Source organism: Thermobia domestica, chromosome 8 (assembly GCF_964235325.1).
Source record: "Thermobia domestica chromosome 8, izTheDome1.hap1.1, whole genome shotgun sequence".
Classification (NCBI taxonomy): domain Eukaryota; kingdom Metazoa; phylum Arthropoda; class Insecta; order Zygentoma; family Lepismatidae; genus Thermobia; species Thermobia domestica.
The window spans coordinates 29,169,161-29,179,552 of NC_137461.1; the positions used below are offsets into that span (position 1 = coordinate 29,169,161).

Here is a 10,392-nt window from a genome sequence, read left to right on the forward strand (position 1 = left end):
CCTCCCCTCACGACATTTATGTCATGTAAAAGTTCATCAGCGCAAAGCTCATACTCACAAACACAGGCCTTCCATCACCGCTGTCAGTCCTGGGTGGTTCCTCTGGACGCAGAATAATTGTACCATACCACACTCTTAGCAGGTGTAGGTCGAATGATGATAATTTTTAAAAATGCCTGGTTTTATAGTATCACTAAAAACTGTTTTAGTTTTAACAAGGCACTGTTTATTCTGGAAAATATGTTTTTCCAATTTAAAATAGACACCTTGAAGATTTTAACTAATATGTTTTGGACACCATCACCTTGAATAAGCTTGATATTATCACTTTGAAGGTTTTTATGTTTTGATGCCACTGAAAAATCCGTTTGCGTAGGACGTGTTGTTTTTCGTGGTTGTATCGTATTGTTAATCTTGATAGAATTTTCACAAGGAGAAATCACGATGTATATTAGTGTTTAATAATTTTAAGCTTTTCATCGTTTGATGATTTTGGGAATATTATAATCCCCCTTTTAATAAAGTACAATGGTCAACTGTTCATGAGAACCAGTGACATGGAATCCCTTAAAATTTTTCATCGTTTGACTTTTATAACCATGAGGCTGGTGCACAAAAGAAAGAAACAAAAACACTAGAGGAAGGAGGCACTAGTAAACACACACACGAGAAAAAAAAATCACTAAAACTGCTGGATCCGTGTAGATGTCGAGCGTGATCCCAATAGTGTATCCGGGAAGGCTGGAACTCGGGAAATCCTGATCGTGGTGGTGCAGCACGTCGAGAGTCAAGGGCTATCTCCTGGAAGTCCGCTATCTGGAAGGCTTGATCCTTGAGCCAGAATGGACAGCATCTTGTGGTCTGGAAGTCGAGAGGTCCATCATCCAGAAAAGGAAACTGCGACTTGGTAGGCATCATCCATGGAAACGGGTAGCAAGATGATGGGTAGCCCAGGTGCGTTTGTGAAAATAGGCCGGATGCGGAAAAGAAATTACATGACAGGAGGCACTGAATTACTTGTTAAAGACCATTGTGAAAACCTATTTTTTTTTTTTAAGGACTAAAAGAAAGAAAAGAGGGAGAAGAGATAATTGCAAAAGTAACGTACAAGGAACAAAAGGGATAACGTAAAAATATGTATAATGGCGAACTGTAATGAAGAAGGCACCTGATCAATCTTTAGGGAGATACGGAGATTCCGGGGTGTGTGACGTTATTGGTATGAAAAAGAGGAAGATAGATTGGGTTCGGAGCAGCGGGAGGTGTGTAAGATACGGTGTAAGTGTGGCTGGTAGGCGTTGGGTGGGTAAAGGAGCGACGAAATTTATGAGTTAAAAAAAACTTGATGTAAAAGAAGCCACCAATGATAAAGAAGAGAAAGATGAGGGGGATTGCAATGTATAAAGATATGGGAATAAAGTCGCCAGCTGCAACACCGGGTATAACCAGAAAGAAGAGGATGCTAAAAGAAAAGAGAGAAAAAAAATTGTAAGAGACGAGCCCCTTATTTTATTTTTATTTATTTATTTATTTATTGATTTTTTTTTTATGATCATGTTTACTATTACTGTGTGTGCTGTGTACTCAAGTATGGTCGTGGATAGCGAAAGATTCCGTTATAGTAGAAGAAGTATAGAAATGAAGAGTGAATTTGCCATTAAGTAGGACAGAAGGAAAATATATATATATATATATTAGTGAGACGTAGTTTATTCCTGGCCAAGGTACCGTAAGTTGACCTGGAAGACAAATGATTCGGGAGAAACTGCATGAGGTTGCCAGTCGTGAGCAAAAGGAGCTTGTATACGGGTGTTAAGAAAAAAAAATGGAGACGCGAGTAGCAATGGCAATTAATGTGTGCCGTTCGCGAATGTGTGGTGGTAGTTTTGTGTTTTATTATCATCATAATGAGAGGGTTTGTTAAGATATGTGGAACGAGGAATGAAAATGGCGGAGGACAGAGTACGAGGTAAGTACCAAAAACCTTGTGTATGGATGAGAGAAAGCATTTCGTCCTAGCGACCTTAGTGATATCAAGTGGGGTCGGACCAGCCGTTCCCGAAAAAGGACGCAAGAAGGAAATGAGATGGAAAGTCTTTCCTTACGCGTCTAGGAAAGAAAAATGACGTGAATAATGAATGATGCCGGTATATTGCTTATGGGGAGAAGGAAAAGCGGAGAGTTTGTTATGAGCGTAACTAGGAGTCGTTGCACGGGAGAAATAGTGCATGTACAGCGGGTTGCCTAAAAACAGGAGACGAAGCATATGCAATAATAATGAACTACCGGAAGAAAAAAAAATGCCGCACGGGAGAAATATTGCCTGTAATGTGTGTTGCCTACCTGTGTCTGTAATTATGGCATAACGAGAGACAAAGTCGGAAGTTTTGCCAGTGTGGTACTACAGAAAGGGATCATGTTTCACTAGGAACGTTAAAGTAGATAATCAAAACATAACGTGAAATGTAATTGGTAGTTGGGTTTTGAAGTAATGTGTGGTCGGATCCTATTTAGAGGTACTGAGAAAGCGCTTGTACTTATACTCAAATTCGGGGTCTGGGTTTGTAGGTGGGATGTACAGTTTCAAACGGGTCTTAGCAATGACCGTTGGCTTCCCATCAATATCTAGAAGATACTCATCAGCCGAGACATTCGAAATCACTTTGTAGGGTCCCTTATAAAGACGGGATAATGGCTTACAAGTGTTAGGTTTTGTTGAGGTATCTAAGACCATAACTAAACTGTCAGGGAAGAACTGTGTTGGATTTTTGACCTTCTCAATGCGCTTCTTCAGATCAGTGAAAACTTGGTGTTTTCGAAATTCAACGAGGTCCCTCATTTCTTTGAGTGCAAGTAGGCGATCATTAGTATTCAAAGTTTCTTGTTGAACATGTAGCAAATTGTCTAATGGTAAGGTGGGATGAACGCCATAGAGGAGAAAATGAGGAGAGAGACCAATGGAAGTTAAGGGTGATTTATTCAGAGCCGCAGTGGCATGCGCGAGGAAGCGAGGCCAAAATTTCTGGTTGTCTTGGCACAGAAATTTGAGACTCGTTTGCAAGGAGCCTAATCTTTGTTCGACTGTGCCTAGAGAACGATGTTGATAGGGTAGGCCGTACTTAACTGTTATGTTAAGAGACTTGAGAAAGTTTAACGATACGGTAGACCGGTGTGAACTCTGAAGATCTAAGTAGATTGTGCGAGGAGTGTTATATGGAAGAATGATATGGTTTGTGATGAAATTGATGAAGTTGTCGCTGTTTGGAGTTGTTATGGGATGAGTAATGGTGAATCCAGTACAGTGGTCCGTAGCTGCATAAAAGTATTGGAAACCTTCGGGATCGCTGGGTATTAGCTTGCCTGCTAGGTCCAAAGAAAAGGTTTCAAATAGGCCTGACTGAGGAAAACGCTGAATTGTGGGGTTATTAGGCATGTAATTGCGTTTAAAGATGGCGCAGCCTTTACATGATTTAAGTTTCTGAGCTAGCCATGATTTTAGGCGCGGAAAGAAATACTTGTATCGCAACATCCAATACATCTTGGTAAAACCTATGTGAGTCATTGAGTTATGATACTCATCGAATAAAGCTGGTTTAAGACTATCGGGTACGCAGAGCAGTAATCGAGAGTTAGGTACTCGGTACAGTTTTTTGTAAAGTATGCCTTTCTGAATAACGTATTGTTTGTTGAGACGTTGGAATGAAGGATCTGTCTCGTCTCGTTTGTTAAGAGTCTCGATAATTTTGGAGAAGAATTTATCTTCACCCTGTAGGCGAGATAGATCCAAGTTGTTATCGATAGTTAGAAGTACAGAATCAGGCACAACTTCATTGTCCATGTCTATCGTGTCTTGTGTAAGAGGAGCAGGATGCCTACTAAGATAATCAGCTATGGGGTTCTGATGGCTTTTTGCATGTTTGATTGTAAAGTCAAATGTATTAATGTAGTTTAACCATCTCAAAATTTTTGGGGATGGAACAATTGTTTTCCGAACGGCAAGAAGAGAAATATTGTCAGTAACTAGGGTGAAATGGTGGCCTAACAAATATTTTTCTAATTTCCGAAGAGAAAAGTACACTGCATATAATTCTTGATGGAAGATGGGAAGGGGGGAAACGGTTTTGGGATGTCTGGAAGAGACATAGCAAACAGGTTGCACAACGTTAGTAGTGAGATCTTTCTGTAATAACACCGCCCCGGCGCCTACTGATGCGGCGTCTGTCATGAGAATGTGGTGTGTATTGCGGGTGGAATATAGAGCAAGTACGGGGGGTGAGGTTAGAAGTTTCTGCATTGTTTCAAACGCTTGAATGCGCTCAGGAGTCCAGATGAGCTTTTTAGGATTGTTTGACAGAGCCTGATAAAGGGGTGCAAGAATGATGGAAAAATTTTTAAAAAAACGTCGGAAAAAATTTGCACTGGCTAACCAGCTTTTGAGGCTTTTGAGATTGGCCGGTCTGGGTGCCTGAGCTAAAGCTGAAATCTTATCAGGGTCAGGTTGTAGAGTGTGATTGTCAATAATATGGCCTAAACATTTAATTCTTTTTGATCCGAAAACTGATTTTTTAATGTTAAAGAGCAGAGAATGTTTGGCGGCTTGCTGAAAGAAGGCACGAAGCACAATCATCATCTGATCGAACGAATCTGCGTGGACATACATGTCGTCAACGAATGATGTAATATTGTTGGGGAAGATGTCCCTATAAATGGTTTGAAGAGCTTGTTGAAGTAAAATGGAGGCATTTTTGAAACCCTGAGGAACAGATGTCAACTGAAGGTGATTGAAAGGGAGAGAAAGACCCTTAATGGAGAACGCAGTGGCCGGTCTGTCCTTGGGATCTAAGTCTAATTGATAGAAACTGGAGTGTAAATCAAAGGAGTTGAACCAAACTGAGTCAGAAAGAGACTCTAGAACGTCCTGTATATCTTCTAAAGGAGAAGCTATTGTTCTTGAACGGGAGTTAAGGCCCCTGAGATCAAAAACGGCCCTTAGCTCAGTTTTGGAATTCGGTTTTAAAACAAATAATATGTTATTTCTGTACTGAGAATCTGATTGTTCAAACACTCCTTGATTAATGAGGCGCAGGACGAGTTCTCTTGCTCGCGGTCTAAGTCTATGTGGAATGACGAATTGGGGGGACTGAAAGGGAACGTCTGATTCTAAGTCTAACGTGGCCGAAAAGGTGGGTATTTTTGTAAAATCATTGTCGTGCCATTGAAAAAGAAAAGCATATTCAGAAAGTAGCGCCTTCATTTGAGCAGTTTGAAGTTCGTTCATGTCAGGAGAAAAGTGAAATTTGTTAATGTCAATGAGATGACCGATTTTTTTAAGGCGTTGTGCTTTGTGTCGTGAAGCGTCCTCGTCCGTGGGAAAATGAACCTGTCTGATGGTGTAAGCGTTAGTGTTTTGTTCCGGTGGTGAAAATATGGAACCAATAACAATGGGAGTATTGGCCTTTATAATCTGGGGACGAGACGAGACGTTTGCAAGTGGCAAAACAAGGTTATCTATGGAAACAACAGCATGCGTCATATAACATTTACTTAAGTTTCGTAAGATAGGAGTATGTAGCCGGAAGGATGTATTTGGAAAGTGACCGTTAACCTTGAGAGGAACTGCTTTAGCTGAACGGGGTGGTATGACAAGTCTTCTACGTGCTTGAAAAACAATGTGAGGAGTGGGATGTTTTTTGAAAAAGTGAAATGTGTTTGTATTTACGCTGTGTATTGCATTATCGGCTGGAGGCATGCGACCTAGATGACGTAATGATAGGATGCCTTTGTCAAAATCAAGGGTTGCTTGATGGTCTTGAAGAAATTTACTGGAAAGGATAGCAGGAAAGTTTTTGAAAGGAACCAAACGAAAAAGTACAGAGTATTGATGACCATTAAAATTTAAGTTGAGAATGGTAGCACGGGAGAGATGTACCGGAGATGATGAAAGACCATTTAGAACCGTGTGAAGCTTAAAAGTACGAACCGAAGGGTCGAGTTGGTCGGCTGGAAAGAGACTGACTTCAGCACCAGAGTCAAGGCAAAAGAAAACATCCTTGGTCATGCAACGGGCTTTTACGTAAGGTAATTTGCCTTTGAAGTGCAACGGTAATTGGAGGTAATCTGAGGAAGAGGGAGGGGAAGAAGGGGATGAGGGAGAATTAAGCGCGAGGAGACTGGTGCGCTCTCGCGCTAATTTTTGGCGTTTTTTGGTTTATTGGTACGAGAGTTTGTGGAGACAGGGGAAGGGGAGGGGAGTGAGGGTAGGTGGGTAGGGGTAGGATATTGAAAAAAGGGATGATAGAATGGATATGGGGGAATGGGTATGGTTGGCTGTTGTGTAGTATAGACGTTTTGGGGTTGGGAAGAATGCTTATTAAAACGCTTATTGTTCTTGCCTGTACGAGAGTCGTTATTGTGATCATTTCGTGGAGTGTTACGAGTTGGGGGAGACTGAGGGACAGTTTGACAATGAGAGGAGGCGGTACATTGACAACAATGATATGGGTGTGTGGAGCAATGAGTACACGACTTAGAAGAAGAGGAGGTCGGATTGGTGGAATGAGAATGTTGGAGACAGGAGGACGGCGGATGGGGTGAGAGGGACCGTGGAAAGGGAAGGGATTTATGGTTAGGAGAGAGGGTGTTGTGATTGTGAGGACTAGGAGAACGAGAACGGGTAGGAGCGAAATGAACAGAGGTAGGTTGAGAATTTGAAAGGGTGTTGAGATGAAGCTGTAACTGTGAAACTTGATGAGTTAGTTCTTGAATGGCGCTAGAAGTTGGGACATCTGAAGTTTGGCGTGAAAAGGAAGAGTCGGTTTCTCGCTTTTGGGCCATGAGCTGAGTGCGTTCTAAGGTTGTAACCTCATCAATAAATGTGGGATAGTCAGATATGGTGCGAGTGCCAAACCAACGTATGTTCTCGGGTGTCATACTCGACACGCATTCTAAAAGAAACTCCTGAAAATCTAATTGCGTGTATGCCTGATCTGCCAGAAATTTCTTTGCGAAAACGTAATGAGAAAGTGGTTCATTAGGGAGTTGAACTCGAGCCCTATACTGATGAATGCGAGATCGTGGAACCTGTTCGTCGCCAAATTGTTTTAGGAATTTTTGTTGGACGGTTGACCAGGGAAGGGTAGAGAGATTTTGGGTGGAGAACCAATGTTGAGCGGGTCCAGAAAGGGACTTTTCGAAAATCTTTATGCATTTTGAGTCATCCCAGTTATTGACCAGTGCGATCTTCAAAAAATTTTGTAAAAATAAATCCGCGCGTTGTTCCTTGGACGCACTGTATATATCGGGAATGATGGAAGAGATACCTGCCATATTGTTTGAATTTTGAGCTTGAGGTGTGTTTAAGGGAATGAAAGAAGCCTGACTGCGAGTCGTGGGCATGACAAGAGAATGTGAGAAATGAAATGACCACAATGGAGTTAACAAAGCAAAAAAGTGCCTTATATGTGTGAAAAGAGGAACACAGACACTAAGAACCACACGAGAGAGATTCCTCTGGGGGAGCCATATTCTGTTACTAATAAGTCCCTGATACTCTCGTGTGTTTATAATGTCTTGTAGTCCTCCCCTCACGACATTTATGTCATGTAAAAGTTCATCAGCGCAAAGCTCATACTCACAAACACAGGCCTTCCATCACCGCTGTCAGTCCTGGGTGGTTCCTCTGGACGCAGAATAATTGTACCATACCACACTCTTAGCAGGTGTAGGTCGAATGATGATAATTTTTAAAAATGCCTGGTTTTATAGTATCACTAAAAACTGTTTTAGTTTTAACAAGGCACTGTTTATTCTGGAAAATATGTTTTTCCAATTTAAAATAGACACCTTGAAGATTTTAACTAATATGTTTTGGACACCATCACCTTGAATAAGCTTGATATTATCACTTTGAAGGTTTTTATGTTTTGATGCCACTGAAAAATCCGTTTGCGTAGGACGTGTTGTTTTTCGTGGTTGTATCGTATTGTTAATCTTGATAGAATTTTCACAAGGAGAAATCACGATGTATATTAGTGTTTAATAATTTTAAGCTTTTCATCGTTTGATGATTTTGGGAATATTATACAATGGAGAACTTCTGCAATTTGATCTGGATTCAGGGGAAAAATTATCTTCCAGAAACAGTTTGTTTTGTTCTTGTGAGAGAAACTTTATTATTATTATTATTATTATTATTATTATTATTATTATTATTATTATTATTATTATTGTATACCAGTGTTATTAATACTACCATATGTCATATGTACCACCAACAGCGGCTCGCGTACCATCAGTAGAGAAACCCTACTGTAGTGCATTGTTTCCATTTATATTTAAAAAATAATTATCAAGTTTGCTGAATAAAACTGGTTTTGATGGCTTCTTAAATCTATCATGTTTTTTCGAATCCAATTGTTCTCCTTTTTCGCTCATTAATATGTGGTAACACTTATTATACTTGATAAAAAAACAGGAGTAAATTCAAGAGTTAGTTTCGATGTTTTGCAGCCATCTTGAATCAAACGATACAGCTGATTTTTCAATACTGTAGAACAGCTGTTCTTAAGCTTCGTGATTTGGAGGATTACTTTGATACGATGTGAATACTGCCATTTCCTTATGTTTATTTTTGACTATACAAATTATTAGTCTCAAGTTAAGTGCTTTCATTACCAAGATTATCAAAATTAGCTTCATTAATAATACTAATAAAATATTATAACTAGGACTCGAAAGTTGAAGACCTAAAAATTGCTTAAAAAGAACCTATAAAAAGACCTAAAAAACTTTTAAAAATGATCTAAAAACTGGAAAAAAAGAACGTAAAAATTAGATCCAATTTAATTAGGATTACATATTTAATGGATATAATGCTCAAGAAATACAAGCTTCTGGTAGGTTAACGGTCTGTCCTTCTTCCAGAAACTGAAGTACAAACTAAAATAAGAAAACTTCCCCACTCACCTCCACCCTTGCTGAAGAACATTGCTATGCCTCCTTATCTGACTTGTGATTCTTGCAGATCTGGTCTTATCAGTCCAGTCGTCGAAGAATATCTTATCTTTTGAATTTCCTTTACTAAAGAAAATATGTTTAAGAGGTGGTGGTTATTCGAGTTAATGATCTGTAAATTTATTGTCGAAAGATGAAGGACAAAAAAAGACGTTAAGACCTATGAAAAGCTTTTACAAAGACCAATAAACGAACCCAAATAAATAAATAAATAAATAAATAAATAAATAAATAAATAAATAAATAAATAAAACCGCCGAAAAAGGCAAAAAAGGACAAACAAAATCTACCATTTTCTGGCATACAATGACGCAAAATAAACATATATTATATTAAGCCTCGTCTTCGGGCACTCGTATAAAAGATTTTTCCTCAACTTCCGGCCTCTAGTTATAACAATTATATTTAACAACATGATTATTACATTCCTATTTTTCATAATGAAATGAAATAAAATTTACTTTGACTTACGTATCTCGACTACACACTGAAGGACTACCAGGGATCCGCGTATCATAGTTTAAGAATTGCTGCTATAGATGCTATAGCTGCTATTGATGCTATTGCTGCTATAGATGCAATAAGTGGTCAAAATCGTATTTTATTTTTCAACAATTCATTTCGTTGTTAAACATAGTTGTATGTTGAGACAGTTTTTCGTACTGAGATTTTGATCGAAACGGAAAATAAGTCCTGGGGCACATTGACATATCGTCTGAAAACATTTGTTTGTGCTGTTAAATAATGCTCCAGGATTAGTTTCAAATTGAGATTAAAATGGGACGAATATTATGGTACACTTACCGTAATTATAATAGAAAATTACATTCGAAATTCATTTTAACATGTAATATAGTCTGACTTTAAAGAAGCAGCAACTTTTTTCACGTTAATAATCACTGAGTTAAACGGAGTCAATTTTTTTTTATCAGACCACTGAACAAGTTGTCAACATGTATATGCAATTCAGCATAAAATTGTCCATAACCTAATGAAGCAGATTATCAAGACCCAAAAATACAATAAAATAAATGATGTGCAAATAATTTTCGCTGTCAATATTAATCGTACGTTTGACAGTTGAAAGCTATCTATTAATATACCAATATGTCATTTTAAGTTCGGCGATAGAATATTTCAAGTTAGCTGTAGCTCAGTTTTTTCTTTGCCTGAAACCATGGCAGATATACGTATATATCGGGTGTTCTAAAAATGGCGCCCACGAGCAACAGAGCGCTGTTACTCAGGGGTGAAAATAAAGCGAAAATGCTATATAATGGTATATCCTCCGAGGCCTTCTTCAGCCGCTATGGGAAATAAAAAATAATCACTATGTGGCACCATTGCAGATTAACGTGGAACCGTTAGCATTACCCTACG

The 10,392-nt window shown here is 39.0% G+C and overlaps 1 long non-coding RNA gene across 1 annotated transcript; it reads right to left on the reverse strand.

Moving 5' to 3' along the window:
* Positions 1 to 273: 273 nt before the first annotated feature.
* Positions 274 to 7,999, reverse strand: LOC145692819 (uncharacterized). The gene is made up of 2 exons (XR_014132647.1): positions 7,635 to 7,999; positions 274 to 1,462 (listed from the first exon to the last, which is right to left on the reverse strand). It is a non-coding gene; the product is annotated as an uncharacterized LOC145692819 (long non-coding RNA).
* Between the last annotated feature and the right edge of the window lie 2,393 nt (positions 8,000 to 10,392).